This window comes from Chenopodium quinoa, unplaced genomic scaffold (assembly GCF_001683475.1).
Source record: "Chenopodium quinoa cultivar QQ74 unplaced genomic scaffold, ASM168347v1, whole genome shotgun sequence".
NCBI classification, from domain to species: Eukaryota; Viridiplantae; Streptophyta; class Magnoliopsida; order Caryophyllales; family Amaranthaceae; genus Chenopodium; species Chenopodium quinoa.
The window spans coordinates 3,774,876-3,797,195 of record NW_018743331.1 but is presented as its reverse complement, the minus strand read 5'-3'; positions in this window follow the sequence as shown (position 1 = coordinate 3,797,195).

Genomic DNA, 22,320 nt, shown 5'->3' with positions numbered 1-22,320 from the left:
TTGGAGGCTACACTTGAATAACGGATACCCTTTCTTGAGGCACTTCTGAAGTTGTAAAGCCGAAATAATCCTTATTCCTTGACTTTTCCCTTCCTTCCTATAAGTCACCCTGGTCTTTGCTGGGCCATAGAGCGTGACTTTTTGTGCTGAACAATCTATCTGAGCTTTGTACTTTCCCAACCAGTCCATTCCCACAATCACATCGAGGTCTTTGAGATCGAACTCAATTAGGTCCGATGGAAACTCTACTTCAGAAATAGTTAGGGGTACATTCCTAAAAAGTCTAGAACACTCCCTAACTTCCCCCGTTGGAATAGCTACATCCAAGGAGACTGACTCTGGACTTTCTAACTGGAGACTTTCTATTACTGTCTTAGAAATAAAAGAGTGCGATGCACCCGAATCAAATAAAACTTTCACAGATAAAGAACGTATAAGAAAAGTGCCATTTACCACATTACTGGAAGTCTCATCTTCACGGCTATTCATTACGAAAATCCGTCTCTTAGAAGTGTTTCCACCATTGCTGATTCCAGTGTTCTGGGCAGGTCCGCTAGTTTGAGGGAGTTTTGGGGGATTCCGTCCATCCTGAACCTTTCCATTCTTCAAATCTGCATCCTTTTTGAAACACTCGTACTCTCGGTGTCCCAATTTTTGGTAGTATCGGCATGTCACTTTATTGCCTGCACAGTTCTTCCCCGGGTGGTCCTTCTCACATCTCTTACAGAAATAACTTCTCTTGTTTCTCTCCTTGTTCTCTCTATTCTCACCACCATGGTTTGAAATTCTTCGAAAATTCCCTTTAAAGTCCCTCTTATCCCCATGATTCCCATTCCCAAAACTCGCATGGTTCTTGGGCCTCTTATCGCTCCCTTGGGGCTGATCATTGGACTTTCTTTTCTCCCCAGACATGCTCCCTAGATCTCTTCCCTTGATCCCATACAAATGGGCGGCGCGTCCATACACCTCATCTAGACTCTCAAAGGTTGCCCCACCTAGTTTTCCTTGCAGATTCCAAGTTAACCCCTGCTCGAATCTTTGTGCTTTGATAGCCTCTGTTGGTACTACTTCTGGTGCAAACCTCATCAACTGTAAGAACTTAGAATAGTAATCACTCACAGTCATAGTTCCTATCCTTAAGTTAGTGAACTCCAAACATTTCTGTTTCCTCAAATGATCAGGATAGAACTTTTTCCTCAAAGCTACCTTGAAATCCTCCCAGCCAAAATTAGGGTCTACCATCAATTCTTCTTTCTTTTGGGTCCACCATAAGTCAGCTTCTTCCTTTAAGTAGTATACAACATTATTAATCTTCATATTGTCTGGACAGTTGATTGCATCAAACAACTTATCAAATTCTCAGATCCAGTTTTCAAGACTAGTTGGGTCCTCTTTTCCTAAGAAAAAGGGTGGTTTGGCTGCAGCTACACCCTTAAAGGCTTCACCAAAAGTATCCCCCTTTCCTGAACCCTTCCCTTGGTTTGCTACTTGGGTAATGTTTTCAGCAAGATCGGTTAGTTTCTTAAGGACCTTGCCCATATTGGAACCAACTTTCTTATTCTTTAACTTTAAAGACATATTTCCTGATGTTCACATTTGAGAGAAAGAAGAAAGAAAAAAAAAATTAAAATTTATTCATATACATAAACATAGAAGAAATCAAGCAAATACTTTATTATTATTAATTAATATTCAAGTACACTTTATTATGCATATAATTTATCGAAACAATCATAACATAAATCATTTAATTGATCACTCCTCTTCTACTGGGTCAAACTCTTGATCTTCATTGTTAATCTTCTTGTTACCATTGGGCTCCTTCAAGTAGGTTGGTACATAGTCACTGTAGTTAGGGGTTTGGCCTGACTTTGGATTTGGGTTTCCTTGAGGGTTTGGGTTGTTGGGTTGTGGAGGAGGGGAAGAGTTGGAGCTAGAAGATGATGAGAAGTCATGGACTCTAGGCCTTTTTAGAATTCGGGCTTTTGTTTGAGGTTTTGGATGTTCACGTGGTATAGGTACATTGTACTGAGAAAAGTGGGAAGGATGAGGGTAGTTCTTACACCGTCCGAGTGGTGGAATGGATTCATCATCAGAAGAGTCAAAGTCTCCCTCATACTTTGGGTAAGAGAAAGGAAGTTGATCATTTAGATAACGGAGTTGGTCAACCTCTCTTAATGTGTGGTGAGGGGTAAGTTTAGGTGGCTTGACGGACTTCCTCTTAGGTTCATAGTTACGCTCCAAATAGTGTAGGTCATTCTTGAAATGGGTCAAGGTGGCTAGCCATTTTCCTTCATGGTGATGCCTCTCATTCCAAAGCCCATCCTCCTTAATCACATCCCCATACTTCTCAAGTAAAGGGTAGTACTTCTTAATCTTGGGTAAGTGGGTTAATGCCAACAAAACTAGCCAAGGAGGTTGAGTAAAAACTTCAAGGTTGTACTTCTCATAATAGTGTACAACTAATACTGTTATTCCAGTCACAAAGTCGCTAACACTGATTGCATCAGTTTTCAAGTAGTGAATGTTAAAGTACTTCTTCCTAATATCATCCAACATCTGTTTAGAAAACAATAATTCAATAAGTATTCATACCAATGTTCACAAACATATAAGTTTAACATATATGGGCCACATATATACTCAAAAATCATGTCCATGGACTTCTTCAAAAGTTCATAATATACTTATCTTATATGCACACATAGTCTTTGAAACTTAAAAAAAAATTTCAATTCATTTTCTTTTGAAATTAATAATGTACTTGACTCATGATATAGGATGGTCGAGCCCGCGTCTCCCAGGTAAGTTACCCACACCGTCGGGGAGAGCCTTGCCTAGACAGAGAGGCGTACCCATTATAGGCCTCGTTATGAGAACCCGAGCATCCTTTTCTCAATCATCTTTCCAAAGAAGAAAATAGGGTTTTTTTTTTTTTTTTTTTTTTTTTTTTTTTTTTTTTTTTTTTTTTTTTTTTTAAATGCGAAACTCTATCCTATATGCCCATCTTAAGTCTACCCATCCAATTTATTTATTTCAACTTTTAATCTTGTTTTAAGACCCGACAAACTGATACCACTTTGTAACACCCCCAAATCCCTCTCTACGTAAATTGTAGAAAAATACGTATAAATACCGTAGAGATAGGTTTAGGCGTATTACCGCCGCGTATAACGCAAGGCTTATACAAAAATACTTTTGCAGCGGAAAACTATATTCTTTATTAAATAACCATAATAAAATTCGTCCATAATTCGTGACACAAAAATGACTCAAACTTTTCCTAGCTAGGTGAAATTCCCGTGGACTCCGTATGCATCAATTAATTTCCACCTGAAATATTCACCTGCTTACCATAAATGATAAACAGGGCAAAGCCAAAAAAAAGCACGTATTAGCAAAGTATGCTAAGTAAGTCATGTGTAAGATAAGTAAAACGTAATTTAAATCATTTTCGTTTAAGTAATAAAAGAAATATCAATGCCGTATTCAAATAGAACTTTTTCAATCCAATTCTTTTAATACGAATTAAAACTCAATCGATTCATTCCAACCAATTCCTCACTAAGTGTGCACACCCCCCAAGTGGTTTACTTTATAATCAAAGACCAAACTTGAGGAAAGACTAGGTCATGCAAAGTCCATAGTCTTCTCTAAACCATTCCCTAAGTGGGATTCAACATATCGATTGATTTATTTAAAAACTCGTCTTTAAAAAAAATCCATCACACTTACATAAAAACAAACTTGCAAATCATTTCCAATAATTTTCCAATCACAATTTAAGGTCCTTTTGATTTAAATCCAAATCATTTAATTCAATCCGTCATGATTTCATAATTTAGTACGGAACATAATATCATAAATTCATACGAAACATAAAACATGATTTCATACGGAATGTAATAAAATATGATTTAGTACGTAACATAATAATTTATAGACTCATAATAAATTATAGTTTTATACGGAACATAAATTGTAGTTTCACAATTAAAATTTTATACGGAATAAATTATAGTTTCATACGATCAAAAAATGTAGTTCCATAATCAACTTTCGAAGGTGTCAAACCACATAACGTACCTTGATCAATCACGAGCGATTCACAACTACTTCTCTAAATCACGAACACCCTACACATAATTATAACCTTAATTAATATAAGGTTATCAAATAAACACAACAATTTAATTAAACTACCCTATATGTGCATGAATTAATTATCATTATATAAAATAATTTTCTATTTATCATTTAAAGAATTTTCTGTTTTTATAAAATTAATTTGTATTAGAAATAATAATTAGGAAAATGATTAGTAATATAAATAAGATTAAGAGAAAGGAGGGATTAAAGGATGGTGGAAGAACCAATGCAAGGGAGGAGCAAGGGTGGCTGCTGGTGGCTGGAGTGGCGCCTGCTGGTGGCTGCTGGTGGTTACCGGCAGCAGGTGGTCGCCGGAGGTGGTGGCCGCCGGTGGTGGTGGCCGGAAATTTTGAGGGGAAGGAGCGGAGAAACCGTGAGAACAAGGGGAAGAAGAAGAGAATTCTTGAGGTTTTTGGTGTGATTTTTGGGGTGTATGAAAGGGGTATTTATAGGTGTTTAGGGGATGAGTTTATGGCATTTTAGGGTTTATAATTTATGGAAGTTTTTGATCATGAAATTCCTTTTGGTAGTTTTTAAGCTTGGAGTGCAAGGATGACATAGAATAAAATATTTTTAGGTTTAAGAATGGAAGTAAAGAAATTTAAAGATTTTATTTTTAATAAAATAATTTAAAATCTTTGTAGAAAAACCATGAATGGCCGAAAATATTGAGCAAAATATTACTCAATATTTTCGGACCTATCATGTTAGTTTAGGGATTTTATAAAATAATTTATTTGTCAAAAACTTAAGAATAAAATCAATTTTTCTTGCTAGATTATTAGGGTGGCCGAATTTGGACAATACTAAGGTATAAAAATCAGATTTTTAATTATATAAAGTTTAAAATATTATTTGATAAATTTTTGAAATCATTTTATTTCATAAAAATAATTAATTTAGCAAATAATTAATAAAAATCTGATTTTTAATGTATAAAAATCCGAAAATATGCTTCATTAGTTTAGGAATTAATTTTATTTTATGAAAATACTTTTATTTAGAGAAAAATCAAATTTTTAATTAAAAAAATTCGAAAATGATATTTATTTAGTTTTAGGAAATTAATTTCATTTCATGAAAATAATTAGTTTAGCAAGATATTAAGTAAAATTGGATTTTATTGGGAAAATCCGAAATTATATTTACAAAAATCAGATTTTTAAATTCAAAAATGCCTCTAATTTTATTAATTAACATAGTTTTGTTTTATTATTTATTTAATCAAAATACTATTTATAAAATTTTTAGTTTATCCATTTAATTAAAATAAATGATTTAGGCGCCAAAATTCAAATATCATTTTGGCTCCAAAACTGAAATACTCTTAAGTTAGAAAATACGTCGAAAATACGAGACTAAATACTCTTTAATTTAGAAAATGCCTTTCAAAAATACGGGGTATTTGAGATGCCCTCTCGGGGCATCTGAGAATGACCGGAGCGAGAGCAAAGCAAGTTCCTGCCGTGGGTTGTCTTCATGGTTCCATTTCATGGATTTATAAAATTGAGTTTTAGCATAGAATATCAGTTCTTGGAAGTTCTCCAAAAGTGTGAAAAGCTGGAGGACTTTGTACCATCCACTCCAGTGTGGTTAAATTCTCTTCAACAGACGAACATTTCCCGAAAGTAGACGACAAGTTTTAAATTTTAATGCAGGCATTATGTCTGGAAGGCTAACATCTCTTGTTTTAAACAACACTACTCAGGCTATTGTCATTCTGCATGTGGCAATAATCTTTGTTGGAATGCCCATCAAGAAAGGTGGGAGAGCTTTGAGAGAAAGCCTAACTACATACGTGAAGTTAGCTTATGTTTCTGGGTTTTGTGGAATCCCTCGGGATACTGGTCTTGAATATAGCCGAACGGTCGCGGACACCTGTAAAATACCGAATATTCTGGTACGGAATATTCGCCTCCGACGATTAAGTTAGAGACCGAAAACGAAATAAATGTAGAGAGAGAAAGTAGAGAGAAGTTGGCGCTTTTAGTGCTCTTGAATGATATGTCTTAATCTACCCCTCCCATCATAAATGATTGGGGTATTTATAGGGAAAGTGTGCCCCTTTAGGGTTACTGCCCTAAAAGGCTAGACTCTAATTGGCGCAGTCAGTTTAGGACATGTGTCCTATAGTGGCGCCGTTTTGCAACTTTCTAGGGATTTGGGCCTCCTGATGTAAGGAGGCCTTTTCTCTCTTTAGGGTTCTCTTATGTTTGACACGTGTTTTCTTCCTATAGGGACATGTGTCGCCTTTTTTTGGGCCACGTGTCGCTATGGGATTAGACCACGTATGTGTAGGGTTTCGTAGTGACCCTCACTATGCGGAAAGAAACCCCCCAAGACCCGCCCCGATAACTAAAGCAATTAAAGCATGCAAACATAATTAATACATAATTAAAAGAAAGAGGGATAAAGAATTATACCCTAGACGCGTGCTTCGCTCGTTAAAAGAGCTCTTACTTCAACCTCGCAAATGCAAGGCCTCCGACGGTTCGTACACTCGAACCCGACCCGATCGTCTTAAGTCCCGAAGGTTAGTCGGGACCCGATTAAAATATAAACTTTGGAGTTTTACGAACTTAAGGTATTCTAAAAAATGGAGATGCCTTTATAGTTCCACTCAAGTGTGTGTTCTTAAAATCCCAACCAAGTGGGTATTTATAGAGAATGGGAACTTGAATCCTATTTCATGATCAATGTGGGATCATGTGCAATTGTGATAATTTATTTAATTCTAAATTAAATAATTAATCAATTGCAACCACAATGCAACAAGTGTCAAGAGGGTAGAGAGAGTTAGGTGAGGACCATGTCCCTTGGGGGGGCACCATTGCCTTGCTCCCCAAGGGAAGCCTTGAGGCTTTTGGTCCCCACACCCTCAAACCGCCACACCTTAGACAACTGCGCCTAGCACCAAGGCTGGGCAGCCAGCCAGCTTGTTGTGCCAACAAGCAGTGCCAGCACGCACTGGCCCCTAGCATGCTGCGAGCTACTGGGCGCTGGTGCTGCTAGCGTGGTGGTGCTGCCTAGCACACGCACACGCACACGCACACGCACAAGGCGATGCCTGGCATGGTGCTGCTGTGTGAGGCTGCCATGCGATAGTGCTATGCTTGTGCAAAGGGCTCTGCGATGGTGCTGCTATGCCATGCGAAGGCTACGATGGCATCTAGGCACCCAAGCACGCATGTTGCGGTGGTGCTGTGCCATGCGAAGGCACGCACACACGCAAGCATGCTGCTGCAATGGGCTGCCTTGTGCGCCTAGCACACATGGCGCGCCTATCACACATGGCGCGCCTAGCACACATGGCGTGTCTAGCACACATGGCGCGCCTAGTACACATGGTGCGCCTAGGCTTGCGACGAACTAGCTTAGCCTAGCACTTACATGGCTAGGCCAATGTGATGCTACGGCTATGCTCGTACTTGTTGTTTGTGATTTTGTGACGCTCGGTCTCGACGCCCTAGGCTCGATATCCGACGTCTGTGTTCGTAAAACTCCGACGACTCATTGAATCCTTCAGATTAATTCGTCGTCTCGGATCGGTTGTTCGATTGGGTTTGACCCGAAGGGTTCAGTTAAGATTAAGCTGTAATATTAATTGTACCTTCATATTACTGATCGGAAGCGGCCTCCACCTAGGCATTCCGATCACTTGACCTTACTGAAGAATTAGCTCTGTAATAATTCTGAACCCTCTATCAGAATAATACACTTGTTGGAAGGACACCATTCCTTTCAATCTCCCACTTGTCCTTCCGGACAAGTGTGCATACAGTGTATAGCCCATTTCCTATGTCACTTAATGTCTCTTCGTGAACTATAAGGTAAGATTCATCGTCATCCTTATTACGTTCAGAAGTGTTTCTCGATCTTCGAGTTCGACTATCAATAAGCTGATGATTTCTAAAATCCATCTGAGCACGACCATGCATTTTCACAGTCTCGCTCTTCGAGCGGCCTTGTAAACAACAAAGACATGTTCCCTATTGTTACTAGGGGGACATTCCCAATCTTGTAGTGTAAGTTTCTCTTACTAAGAGGACCTAATCTCTCGAGTGTTCCCGTTATGATTCCCAGTTACGGCAGACGTTAGGGAACATCAAAGAGACTAGTACTCAAACAAGAAAACTTCACAATACTCATGGTCGAGGAAATAAGTTCCGATAGCTATAATGAGAAATGTACTTATGACATTTTAAATCTCTTAAAGTACTCTCATAGGTCGAACCGGTGCAGTTCCAAACTGGCACCTGTGCAAATGATTTATGACTGTCACGTCCTGGCAGCACAAGAAACGGTGCTGTAAATCATACTACACACTAATCTATGGCGGTCATCAATCGTCCATCTGTTAGATGACCTCGATTAGGGAGAATTTTCGATTTAAACATTCAATGTTCACTTAACATGTGTTTCTTTATCAAGACATGGTCTTGATACCCTATTTTGAATATTTCCGTAAATCGAATAGACTCACTATGTAATTCTAAACCACAATTAAATAGCAATTGAGTGAATGGTATTTTTGCAAGAAAAATTAATTACTCCATAAATGAATGGTTTTAATACAATGTCTTACATTAAAACGACCAGTTTAATTAAAACACATGTACGGGGAATTTCAAAGCTAATCTCCAACGTGCTTGATTCCCATTGCCTCAATGTGCTTGTTGTGTTTCACTTGAGGCAGAGGTTTAGTCAAAGAATCGGCCACATTATCATCAGTTCCAATCTTACAAATTTTGATTTCACCTTCGGATTTCCATTCCCTTATCATGTGAAATCACCTTTGGACATGTTTGACCTTCTGGTGCTCCCTTGGCTCTCTAGCCTGTGCGATAGCTCCATTGTTGTCACAGTAGAGATCTATCGGACCCTTGATGGAGGGTACAACACCAAGTTCACTAACAAACTTGCGAATCCAAACAGCCTCCTTAGCGGCTTCTGAAGCTGCTAAGTATTCGGCTTCAGTTGTAGAATCTGCAGTGGTGCTCTGCTTGGCACTCTTCCAGCTAAATGCTCCTCCATTTAGGCAAAATATGTACCCTGACTGTGACTTGAAGTCGTCTCTGTCAGTCTGGAAGCTAGTGTCGGTGTAACCTTCAACAACCAAGTCTTTGTGGCCACCATAGACCAGGAATTTATCCTTGTTCCTTTTCAGGTACTTTAGGATGTTCTTGGCTGCAGTCCAATGCGCCTCTCCTGGGTTTGATTGGTATCGGCTTGTAGCGCTTAAAGCATACAATACATCTGGCCTGGTACATATCATGGCATACATGATCGACCCAATTAGCGAAGCATATGGAATCTGATCCATTCTCTCTCGCTAAACAGGTGTCTGTGGACACTGTTTCTTGCTGAGAGTTACGCCATGGGACATGGGTAAGTGCCCTCTTTTGACATTCTCCAAGTTGAATCGTGCCAGTACTTTATCAATGTAAGTACTCTGGCTTAATCCAATCATCCTCTTAGATTTATCCCTATAGATCTTGATGCCCAATATGTACTGTGCCTCACCTAAGTCCTTCATTGAAAAGCACTTTCCCAACCATCCCTTTACGGACTCTAGTAATTTTGTGCTGTTTTTAATGAGCCGTATGTCATCGACATATAGGAATAAGAATGCGATTTCACTCCCACTGACCTTCTTGTAGACACAAGATTCATTTGGATTCTTGATAAAACCAAACTTGCTGATGGCTTCATCAAATCTCAAATTCCAACTTCTACTTGCCTGCTTCAGTCCATAAATGGATTTCTTAAGCTTGCATACCTTTTGCAGCGTTGCTTGGATCTACAAAACCTTCTGGCTGTGTCATATACACAGTTTCTTCCAAAATCCCATTTAGGAAGGCGGTTTTGACATCCATCTGCCATATTTCATAATCGTAATATGCAGCAATCGCTAGGATAATCCGGACAGACTTTAGCATTGCAACTGGTGAAAAGGTTTCATCATAGTCAATCCCGTGGATTTGTCTCTAACCTTTCGCCACCAGTCGAGCTTTATATATTGATACATTTCCATGTTTGTCTGTCTTCAGTTTGAAGATCCATTTGCAACCGATGGGTGTGTAACCCTCAGGAAAATTCACCAAGTCCCAGACTTGATTTTCAAACATGGAGTCCATCTCGGATTTTATGGCCTCTTGCCATTTAGCAGAGTTAGGGCTCGTCATAGCTTATTTGTATGTCGCTGGCTCATCACCATCCACAACTAGGATGTCCTGATCATCGGTTAAGACAATACCAAGGTATCTGTCTGGTTGAGATCTTGGCCGTTGCGACCTACGAAGGGTAATGGGTTGAGCATTTACATTGTCTGTTTGATTTTAACCAATCTTCTCAGCTGTTTCTAAAGCACTTAGATTGTCAGTTTTATCAGGTAGACTTTGTTGCTCGTCCTCTCGAACTTCGTCGAGTTCGATTTTCCTCCTACTTGTCATTCTGGAAAGGTGTTCCTTCTCTAAAAAGACACCATCACGAGCAACAAACACTTTGTTCTCGGATTTATTGTAGAAGTAATACCCTTTGGTTTCTTTTGGGTATCCCACAATGAAACACTTGTCTGATTTTGGGTGAAGTTTGTCCGAAATTAATCGTTTGACATATGCTTCGCATCCCCAAATCTTGAGAAAAGACAACCTAGGAGGTTTCTTAGTCCATAATTCATATGGAGTCTTTTCAACAGCTTTTGACGGAGCTCGGTTCAGTGTTAATGCCGCGGTTAGTAATGCGTGTCCCCAGAAAGAGATAGGAAGTTCACTAAGACCCATAAATGATCGAACCATATCTAACAAGGTTCGATTCCTCTGTTCTGATACGCCGTTCCATTGATGAGTTTCGGGAGGTGTCAGCTCTGAAAGAATACCATTTTCTTTCAAGTGATCGTCGAATTTATTGCTCAAATATTCGCCACCTCGATCCGATCGAAGTGCTTTAATTTTCTTGCCAAGTTGATTCTCAACTTCTTTCTGAAATTCTTTGAATTTCTCAAAAGATTCAGATTTATTCGACATTAGGTAGACATAGCCATATCTACTAAAATCGTCGGTGAATTGGAAGGTGATGAAATATCGGTAACCTTGTCTTACGGGTGTACTCATTGGTCCACATACATCTGTGTGTATTAGACCTTATAAGTCACTAGCCCTTTCTCCCAACTTGGAGAACGACTATTTTATCATCTTGCCTAATAGACATCCTTCGCAATTTTCAAACGACTCCAAGTCGAATGAGTCAAGAACACCTTCTTGTAGAAGTTTCTTGATGCGTTTGACGTTAATATGGTCAAGACGACAATGCCACAAGTAGGTTTGATTCGACTCGATGGTCTTAGCCCTTTTGGCGGTATCGTCAATGTTATAAACTTGTTTGTCAAGAGAAAGCACATAAAAACCATTTTCTGAATATGCCTTACCATATAAAACATTATCGAAATAAAATGAACAACTATTGTTCTTAATTCGAAATTCAAAACCTTTGGCGTCCAACGCCGAAATTGAAATAATGTTTATGGTAACTCTAGGAACATGATAACAATTGTCAAGTTCTAAAACAAGCCCAGAGGGCAAAGACAAACTGAGAGTTCCAACGGAGACGACAGACATTCTTGCTCCATTGCCGACCCAAAGCTCGTCCTCTCCCTTCTCTAGCCTCCTATTTATCCTTAGTCCCTGAGCATTGGAACAAAGGTGTGAGCCACATCCGGTATCTTATACCCATGATGTTTTGCTAGCGAAGTTTAAGTCTATAACAAAAATACCTAATGAAGAAGCAACGGTGCCGTTCTTCTTGTCTTCCTTGAATTTGAGGCAGTCCCGTTTCTAATGTCCCTTCTTCTTGCAGTAGAAACATTCGGAATCGGATTTGGAAGAGGCTACTTTTTTGTCCTTGCTGCCCTCGGCAGTGTTTGACTTAGGCGGAAAATTTTCCCGTTTTCCTTTAAAGCTCTTCTTCTTGCCCGAGCGCTTAAATGGCTTGCCCTTTCTCACCATGAGCATATCATGCTTTCCCTCATCCTTAAGGGTTTCGGCTTGCTTCAATATACCATGAAGCTCGGTGAGAGTTTTCTCCATGCTGTGCATATTATAGTTCATTTTGAATTGATCATAACCTTTATGCAGCGAGTGGAGAATGATGTCAATTGCCATCTCGGTTGAATACCCAGCATCTAGCCTTTCCATGTTCTCAAATAATCCAATCATTTTAAGTGCGGGCTTACTGGCTCTCCTTTCTTGAGCTTGCTCTCAAGGATTTGCCTGTGGGTTTCGAACCTTTCAGTTCGGGCTTGCTCTTGAAACATATTCTGAAGCTCAGAAATGATCTCAAAAGCCGTCTCCTTTTAAAAAAAGGTCTTTTGAAGGTCCGGAGACATAGTGGCCAACATGATGCATTTGACATCCTGATTGGCACTTTGCCATCGGTTAAGGGCGGCCTTGGTGACCTCCTCATTGGAAGAGTCGGGCATTTCCTCATCAAGGACGTATTCCTAGGGTTTCTATGTTGGTTGATTTAAGTGAACTTAACTTATCATCGCAACATTTGAAATCCTAGACATGCATCTAACATTCAAGTATATATATAATAACAGTATATATAAAGCATAAAAAATAGATGCATTTGGCAACTAGCATGACCCCTTGAAATCTTCAAATCTTCAAGGGCCTTCATCTTGGCTCGTCTTCATCGAAACGCCGTCTTGAGACATCTTTGCCAAAATAAAATTACTAGCTACTACAACTAAGATTAATCTAAAGTACAAAAAATACTTAACGGTACGCAGACCGTATTTAGATTTACAAAAATACTTAACGGAACGCAGTCCGTATTTTCTATCCTAGTCGGGTCCCACTAGTTGCCATTTTTCTCAATAACCTGTTTTGAAACAATCTTTCATTCACCCATTCACTATTTGTGAATGGCCCATGCATTTTACGAGATAAATCAAGTAAACACGCAAAACTAGTAACTAACTTAGGTGGTTAATCCGATTAACGCGCCTAATTAAAACTAGTCAAAGTTGTTTAATACATTATGTATTACTAAGGTGTAATCTGTTCGCATAATTAGCTAAGCTCCCACTAAATTCCACATCCAACTTAATTAATCCAATTAATTAAGTCGGTTAACCCAAATTTGTCAAAATCAAAAATTTTGCAAGAACCGGAAAAATCGAGGTCTAACCTCGTTAAAATAATTACATAAATATTTTAAAACGGCAAAATTTTCGCAAAACACATAGCTTGATATTAAGCAAAAAACAGCCCACTCATTATCTTGTGGGTTGCACACCATGGCTGGCAAGCAGCCCATGGGGTGTGCTTGGTGCGTGGTGCTAGCATGCAGCGCCTAGCGTAGCATGCCACGCTGCTAGCACCAGCAACCTGCCTTGCATGTTGCGCATGCTGGCTAGCATGCTGGCGCCTGCCAACAAGTGGCGGGCTGGCTGGGGCTTGCTGCCATGCTGCCTAGCAGCGTGCCCAAGCACTCCAGCAGCCTAGGCCACTGCCCACGCATCAGCTCCAAGCATCCCTCGCCACACAGCAACGCAGCATCATGGCATGGCCCCTGTGAACACCATAGGCACCCTACATGCGGGCTGCTGGGCAGATCGACTAGCCTTGGTGACGCTTGGGGTTTTACCTCTATTTGCGTGCATTTTTCTCGGGATTTTAATCTCGATTTGTGTGTGACACAAAATTAATTTCAAATTTATTTTAGAATCAATTTGAGGGAAAATGAAAATAAAATTAGTCCAACTTAATTAAATTCAATTTTAATGGTGCACAAGCCTAAATTTCTTGATGCTTAAAATTGAAAGAGCTATGTCCATAATTAATTTAGCCCATATGCAAATTAATCATGGATTTGACAAGTAGGGAGTTGGAGAAATAAACTAATCATCTAATGATAAAATTTTCCAACTTTTATATTTGGGTAAAATAACAAGATTACATCTTCCAATATGAAGATTAATCAAAATTTACTCACAAGCATTTGAACTCCAAGGATTTTAATAAAGCAAATATGAAAAATCCAAAATTAGTTCAACATGGAATTTAGGGTTAAAGTTCCAATCAATTAAACATTTAAAAATTAGATCTTTAACATACTAGGAACTTAAAAATTACACATTCACAACAAATATTCACACATTAATGCAATTTATTTGCATAGTTGTGAAAAACAAGTTTATGTTAAAAAGAACATATCAACTTAAGCACATATTATAGCTCCATAATCATGCTTAAAAGATATTTAAATTGCAGTAGATTAGGGATGCAATAATGCATTTAATCTACCCTTGACATGCTTGCATTAATCAAGGCACAAAAGATTTAAAATTTTCGTTGAAAACGAAAAAATCATAAAAAAAAACTGGGTTTTTGGTTCGAATTTGGCTTCTGGACAGCCCTCGAAAGGATTGAAACTGATTCAGAATGTTGATTCCACCCAAAAAACACTATTTTTGAGCCAAAATCTGGGTTCGACAGCCAAAACGAGAAAAAAAAACGAGTTTTAAAATTAATTAAAACGAGCTTCTAATCCAATTAGAAAAGCAAAACCAGAAATTAAATCCACTTTAAAACACCTTAATTAATAAATAATTGCAATACTTAAAAGGAGCGCGGCTCCGATACCGCTGTAGGGTTTCGTAGTGACCCTCACCTAGACCGAAAGAAACCCCCCAAGACCCGCCCCGATAACTAAAGCAATTAAAGCATGCAAACATAATTAATACATAATTAAAAGAAAGAGGGATAAAGACTAATACCCTAGACGCGTGCTTCGCTCGCTAAAAGAGCTCTTAGTTCAACCTCGCAAATGCAAGGCCTCCGACGGTTCGTACCCTCGAACCCGACCCGATCGTCTTAAGTCCCGAAGGTTAGTCGGGACCCGATTAAAATATAAACTTTGGAGTTTTACGAACTTAAGGTATTCTCAACAATGGAGATGCCTTTATAGCTCCACTCAAGTGTGTGTTCTCAAAATCCCAACCAAGTGGGTATTTATAGAGAATGGGAACTTGACTCCCATTTCATGATCAATGTGGGATCATGTGCAATTATGATAATTTATTTAATTCTAAATTAAATAATTAATCAATTGCAACCACAATGCAACAAGTGTCAAGAAGGTAGAAAGAGTTAGGTGAGGACCATGTCCTTTGGGGGGGGGGGGGACCATTGCCTTGCTCCCCAAGGGAAGCCTTGAGGCTTTTGGTCCCCACACCCTCAAACCGCCACACCTTAGACAGCTGGGCTGGCAGCCTGCCTTGGCTGCCAAGGCTGCCAGCTGGCGCCTAGCACTAAGGGTGGGCAGCCAGCCAGCTTGTTGTGCCAGCACGCACTGGCCCCTAGCATTCTGCGAGCTGCTGGGCACTGGTGCTGCTGCCTAGCACACGCACACGCACACGCACAGGGCGATGCCTGGCATGGTGCCGCTGTGTGAGGCTGCCAGCACGCTGCACGCTGCTCGCTGCTGCCATGCAAAGGCACGCACGCAAACAAGGAAGCACAACGTGCTGCTGCGATGGCCTACACGTACACGCACATACGCACTGGCCTAGCCATGCGATAGTGATGTGCTTGTGCGAAGGGCTGTGCGATGGTGCTGCTATGCCATGCGAAGGCTGCGATGGAATCTAGGCACCCAAGCACGTATGCTGCGGTGGTGCTGTGCCATGCGAAGGCACGCACACACGCAAGCATGCTGCTGCGATGGGCTGCCTTGTGCGCCTAGCAAAATGGCGCACCTAGCACACATGGCGCGCCTAGCACACATGGTGCGCCTAGCATACACATGGTGCGCCTAGGCTTGCGATGAACTAGCCTAGCCTAGCACTCACATGGCTAGGCCAATGTGATGCTACGGCTATGTTCGTACTTGTTTCTTGTGATTTTGTAACGCTCGGTCTCGACGCCCTAGGCTCGATATCCGACGTCTGTGTTCGTAAAACTCCAACGACTCATTGAATCCTTCGGATTAATTCGTCGTCTCGGATCGGTTGTTCGATTGGGTTCGACCCAAAGGGTTCAGTTAAGATTAAGCTGTAATATTAATTGTACCTTAATATTACTGATCGGAAGCGGCCTCCACCTAGGCATTGCGATCACTTGGCCTTACTGAAGAATTAGCTTTGTAATAATTCTGAACCCTCTATCAGAATAATACACTTGTTGAAAGGACGCCATTCCTTTCAGTATGGGGGTATTTTACCCTAAACATTTTCCGCGTAGAGGGGGTGACTCGTACCATACGGGCCGCCTCCTCTGATCTTTATCCGTCCATTATTGGCCGAATGTTTGGGCTGATGGAGCATCGTCATTAATAAGAGACAGGCGGTACCGTCCGCCTACTCATGGGATTTTTCTTTTGGTTGGCTGCCTTGATTGGTCCGCTTGATTTTATTAGTGAACCTGAGTTTTAAAATCAAGCGGATGGGGTGTGCCGACCAACTTTGGGTGAAACACCTGCCTTCCGTGATTTCCGGAATGACCGTTCGGATCCTGCTGACCTGGCTGTCTATTTTGACGCGCCGTTAGGGTGACCGTACATCTTCCCGTCTTAAATGATGGATCGGTTTTTTAATCGTTTAAGCCTCTAGTTAAAAATTTTCAAAAGTTGTCGTTTGAGCTTCTGGGCCGGAAAGGTGGTTTTACCATTTTTCCCTCATAAACTTGGCCTATAAATAGGACTTGTTTGACTTCATTTTGTTACTTTAGAAATTTACGTATTCTAGAGAGAAGTTAGAGCTTTTTAGAGAGAGAAAGTAACTTTCTTCCCAAATCTGCAAGAGCTCCGCCGTGTTCCTTGAGTTTGCCGGTCAAATTTTTGAGTTTTCCGGTCAACCCTCAAGATCTTCAAAGACTTACAAGGTTTTCTACACATACAGAGGTAACCGCTTGCTCACTTCTTCCTTTTTTCTTTACTTGTTTTATTTTTATAAACACGAACTAGCACAACACTCGGCTTCGTCCGTTTCTCCTCATAAGGCCGGCCGTTCGCCTGGGACTGAGGATTCTAGAGTGGACGGGGATAAGTCCTCCTCTCTATGGAGTGGGTCCATTTCGAGTGCGTACCAACTCACCCGCCACCTATTCTTCTCTGTCCCTGGAGTCGAACATGGCGCGTACGAGGCAAACGTGCGAGCGAGACGTCCCTAGAAACATTAATGGGAGTATGGTTGACCCTTTAGTCCCCAACGATCCGAGTAATACGGACAGGGAGACCACGAACACAACCACTATCAGTGGTAGTGCATGCTTTGTGGTTGAGGTGACGGCCTCCTTTGAAGAACGCCAAAATCAGCCAGGCACTTCTTTTTTAAGGGAGGTGTCCAGGCAGAATCCGAAACCACCCCTCTCACAATTTACCAGCTCGGTCCAGGCATCCTTCCTCTTTTTAGGCAGACGCTAGGGCGTCCGTCCAAAATTTGCAACAACCCTCAATCCAAAATTTGCAACAACCCTTGGACTGACATTCATATTACTGAGCTAGCCGACTTGCCCCCTTGCAGCGCTCCTCCTTCTGGAAACCAAGCAGATGCTGGGGGAAGGAAAGATAAGGGCAAAAAGCCCTAGTGCTTGAAAGCACCATTGTTACTAAAGGTGGCCAGGGCTCCAGGGGAGGGAGCTTGGCCGAGGCTGCTGAACTGGACACAGTGTTGTCCTCTGAATTTGGGACCGCTTCCCAAGCTGCTGAAGGAGAGGCTGAGAACTCGGACGCCGATCAGGCGGCCGAGGAGCCAAATGCTGATAATTTCAAGGACTCTTACGCCTGTACGGTTGGCGACACTCCCTTGACCTTCCTGCACTTAAAGTTTGAGGAGTTCAAGAAGTTCCTCCACCTGGGAGAAGGCTACAAAATCCTAGCGCCCACTCGCTCTTACTTAGTGGCCGCCTGGGAAAACAAGAGGCGGCAGAAGAAATGCTTTAGTGTCTATCACGCTGCCTTGGAAGTAGGCCTTTGCTACCTTCTTCATCCGTTCATCTAGAAGATCATGGACGTGTATTGTATTGCGATTTTCCAACTGGTGCCGAACAACTGGTTAAACTTTTTTGGCTATCTGGTGACGTGCCTTCGGCAAGGCTTCAAGCCGGACGTCCCAGTTTTTTGTGAGATGCATTCCATTGTCTACCAAGATGCTGGCACGGACAACTGGTTTATTCTGAGCACCTAGGAGGATTATATGGTGGTGATGGATAAGCCGTCCAAGTGGCGAGACTAGAAGCACCGATTTTACCGCATAAAGACAAGTGACAAAAATTTTAATTTGCGGATGAATCGGTTCAATGCTGACTCGATTCAGCTTGGCTGCGGGCAACAAAAACCTAGCAAGCCGCCTGTCCATCCTGATTACATGCACCAACTGGAGTACTTTGGAGTTAGGAAGGTAGTTAGGGATGAAAAGACGGTGGTTGTGCTGCTCAATTGGATCCCGCTGGCCACGTGGCTTAGGAACCTGGTATTCATGTCGGCCTATGGCCTATACAAGAACTACCCTCAAGGTGGAAACTTGTGACTTAGCCGTTCAAAAGTTATTTGTAACATGAAAATATTCTAACACTTTTTCTCTTCTTTTTCTTTCCTCGGACGTAGCTCTTATGATGCTGGATCCTGAGCAAAAGGGGGAGGTTGACATGTCTGAGCTGGACTTAGTGCGGTAAAAATTTCGCCAACAGCAGCACGACCAGGCTAAGGAGGTACTGACAATCTGTTCTTCTCTTTTTTCTTTTTTCCTTTTTTTTTTTGGGCCGAGCTGGTGTGTTGGAGGAAAAATTTCTCCCCATTTCACTCGGACGCAATTCGACTTGCCTTCACGCCGAGTTGATATGTTGGGAAGAATATCCTATCTGATTTCACTCGAACACCACTTTTATCTATGTTTACCGAGGTGATAGGTTGGGAAGGGGTTCCTTCTCAACTTTGCTCTAACGCTTGCTTCATTTTATCTAACTTTAACTCATTTCTTTTAGGCGGCCGCTCCTACTCCTCGGTCAAAGAGAAAGCAACCGACTTCTGCTTCTAAGGATGGCCTGTCATCCAAAACCAAGAAGACAACAACCACAAAGGCTAAGTCTTCCACCAAGGCGGCCAAGGTCACGCCGCAGACTTCTTCCATCAGGCTAAAGGAGAGCCACCCCAGCTGTCACCTAGTGGGGTCTTCAAGCCCGTGGATCCGCAAACTGAGGGGGTCCACTATGAGTCCATCCATGCGAACGATGGGGGGTAAGTCGTCCCAGGCAAAACGATCGGCAACTCGGCCTGAACTCCGCATGTCGAGGTAGTAGATAAATCCGAGTTGCAGAAAGCTACTTATCAGTCGGCCGAAGAACAACACGGCCGCACACAAGACGAAGGGGATGAGCCAATGCCTCCTCTTTCATTCAACCTTCCATCTCCTCCATCTTTCTTGGACAGTATATTGAACATTCAAACGACTGTTACTTGTGTTTTTATGCAATTGCTTGTTAAAAGGAATGGTGTCCTTCGAACAAGTGTATTATTCCAATAGAGGGTTTGGAATTAATTAGAAAGCTAATTATTCAGTGAGGTCAAGTGATTGGAATGCCTAGCTGGAGGCCGATTCCTATCAGTAATATTAACGAATTATTAATATTACAGCTTAATCTTGACTGAACCCTTCGGGTTACACCCAATCGTGTAACCGAACCGAAACCACAAATTAATTCGAAGGCTTAAATGAGTCAATAGAGTATTACGAACAAAGACGTCGGATTCCGAGCTTGGAGTTTCGAAGCCGAACGTCATAAGTCGAGTCGATTATAGGAATCGACGAAGACGAGAAATCAACCAAACAACCAGTTAAAATATAGCCCTAGCCTTGCGTTGGCCTAGCCGAGCGAGGGCTAGGCTATAAAGGGTTGCTAGCCATAGCCGCTAGCAAGGCTGCAAGCCCAGCAGCCCTACTTGGGTGCTTGCTAGGGCTTGCTTGCCGAGCAAGCATGCTAGCAAAGCCAGCCGCAAGCTACCCGCACTAGGCCTCGCTAGAAGCTGCTAACGTTGGCTACCCGGGCTAGCATGCCCAGGCACACAACACATCAGCAATGCCCAGCAGCGAGCAGCTTGCATATGCATGGCACGCTACTGCGGGCTTGTGCGACGAAGCAGCACAAAAGCATCAGCTCGCAAGCTGAGCTTGCGGTAGCAGTGCACAACACGCCCAGCAGCAGCCCGCATGCATGCAAGGCATGCTTGCTGGGCTGCATGCACACGCGACCAGCAAGCAAGCCCAGCCTAGGGGCCAGGGCGACAGCGAGGCAGCCTTGGCGCCCAAGGCAGGCTACGCCAGCTGGCTTGATGCATGTAGGCGTGTGTATGGAGTGGTTCTTGGGATTACTTGGGGAGCAAGGGGAGGATGGTCCCCCCTTGTGGTCCTCACCTAACCACTTGCTCTCCCTTTGCCACTTATCGTTTGGTGATTCACTTGGCTATTAAATTTAATTTAGAATTAAATTAAATTCCATTTTGCATTTTTTCCAACTCTCCCATATTGATGGGAGATAGGATTTCAAGGGCTCCTTTCCTTATAAATACCAATCATTTGGCATTGGGAAAGAGCACTTGAGTTGCTGAGCTTTGAGGGATCTCCAAGAAGAGAAAACCTTTGTTCTAATACTCTAAGTTATTTTTGGCCTAGCCCCAACTAAGCTTCGGGGTAAGGGCCGGCTCGGTTCGAGGAGCGAGGGTGTTAGCTGTCGGAGGTTCGCGCATTTGCGGGTCTCTACGCCTTCAAGTCCGAGCTCTTAGTGAGAGCGAAGCACGCTTCAATGGTAATGATTCTTTCTCTCTCCTCTTGTTAATTATGTGATTAAGGTTTTAATACATGCTTAGTTACTTTAATTTGTGTGCGGATTTTGGGCGGGTTTCCTTCCGCGTGATGTTGGACATCACGAATCCCAACACTTGTTCACACTAACACTTTTCCTTACTTTGTGCAGACATTGTCGAGGAGATGCACATGAAGCTACCCGGCCAGTCGCTCACAGGCGTTGACTAGAAAGCTATTAGGGAGGCCATGCAGCGGGCCGTCCCTAAGGAGCATCAGGATAAATTTCGTGGCATTAATGAAGGTTTCTTGGCCTAATGATCAACTGCAGCGCCGAGGTAGCGTCTCTTAACAACACTTGGCTTATTTTTGCTTTCATACTTAGATCATTTTCTTAGTTTGCTTTTGCTGACTTGTTTCCGTCCGAATGCAGATCCTCCTCAAGCTCAGTGCCTTCCTGGATTGGAAGGATAAGGAGAATGAGAAGATCAAGGCGGCCTGGGCCACCATCAACTGGCTACAAGATGAAAACGCCGGCACCCTGGTGATAAATGGTTTATTTGACAACTTATTGTGGTTATTTTAACCCGGATTTGTAATCTTTTCCCCTCTTTCTAACCCTTATTTGTATATGAATATTGTACCTTGGTATTGCCACCTCTTTGAATGTGTTTGTCCATGATTTCACGTATAAGACTAGCTTTGACAAGCAAACAACAAACAAACAAAGATCGTGGAAAAACCTAGAGTAACCAAATAATGAAGGGAGAGGCCGCTCTTGGAGGAGCGGGCGTGCACCTCTCCAAGAGTGGGCGCTCCTGCAAGAGCTCAACAATCTGCCCAATTCTGAGATTTAGAGGAGCAGGCGTGCGCTCATATAGAAGCGGGCGCTTCTGAATACTCTGCTACAATCTGCCAACTTTCTGGAGCAAGAGGAGCGGGCGCACACCTACCTAGGAGCGGGCGCTCCTCCCCTAGGAGCTGAATCTGCCATCTACTGAAGAACAGGGGAGTAGGCGTGCACCACTTCTAGAGTGGGCTCTCCGAGCTGAGGAGCACGCGCTCCAAACTGGAAATCCGCTTTTCTTTAGACGGATTAACATATGTAATTCGGGGAGTATAAATACTACCCTTTTGGTTCATTTTAATGATAGCAATCTTAGTGTAGTATTTAGCAACTTTCTCTTAGTTAGCAACAATCATATTTGGTAATTTTAGTTTAGAAACTCTCAAATTAATCATTGTAGAAGCAAGTTTTAAAGATTATTCTCAAAATTTCAGCATTTGTTCTCAACATTAGAAGCTTCAATTAGTATCTTCTTTCATTTACCTCTACTTATTTTCTGATTTTATTTTGTTATTGGAAGTCA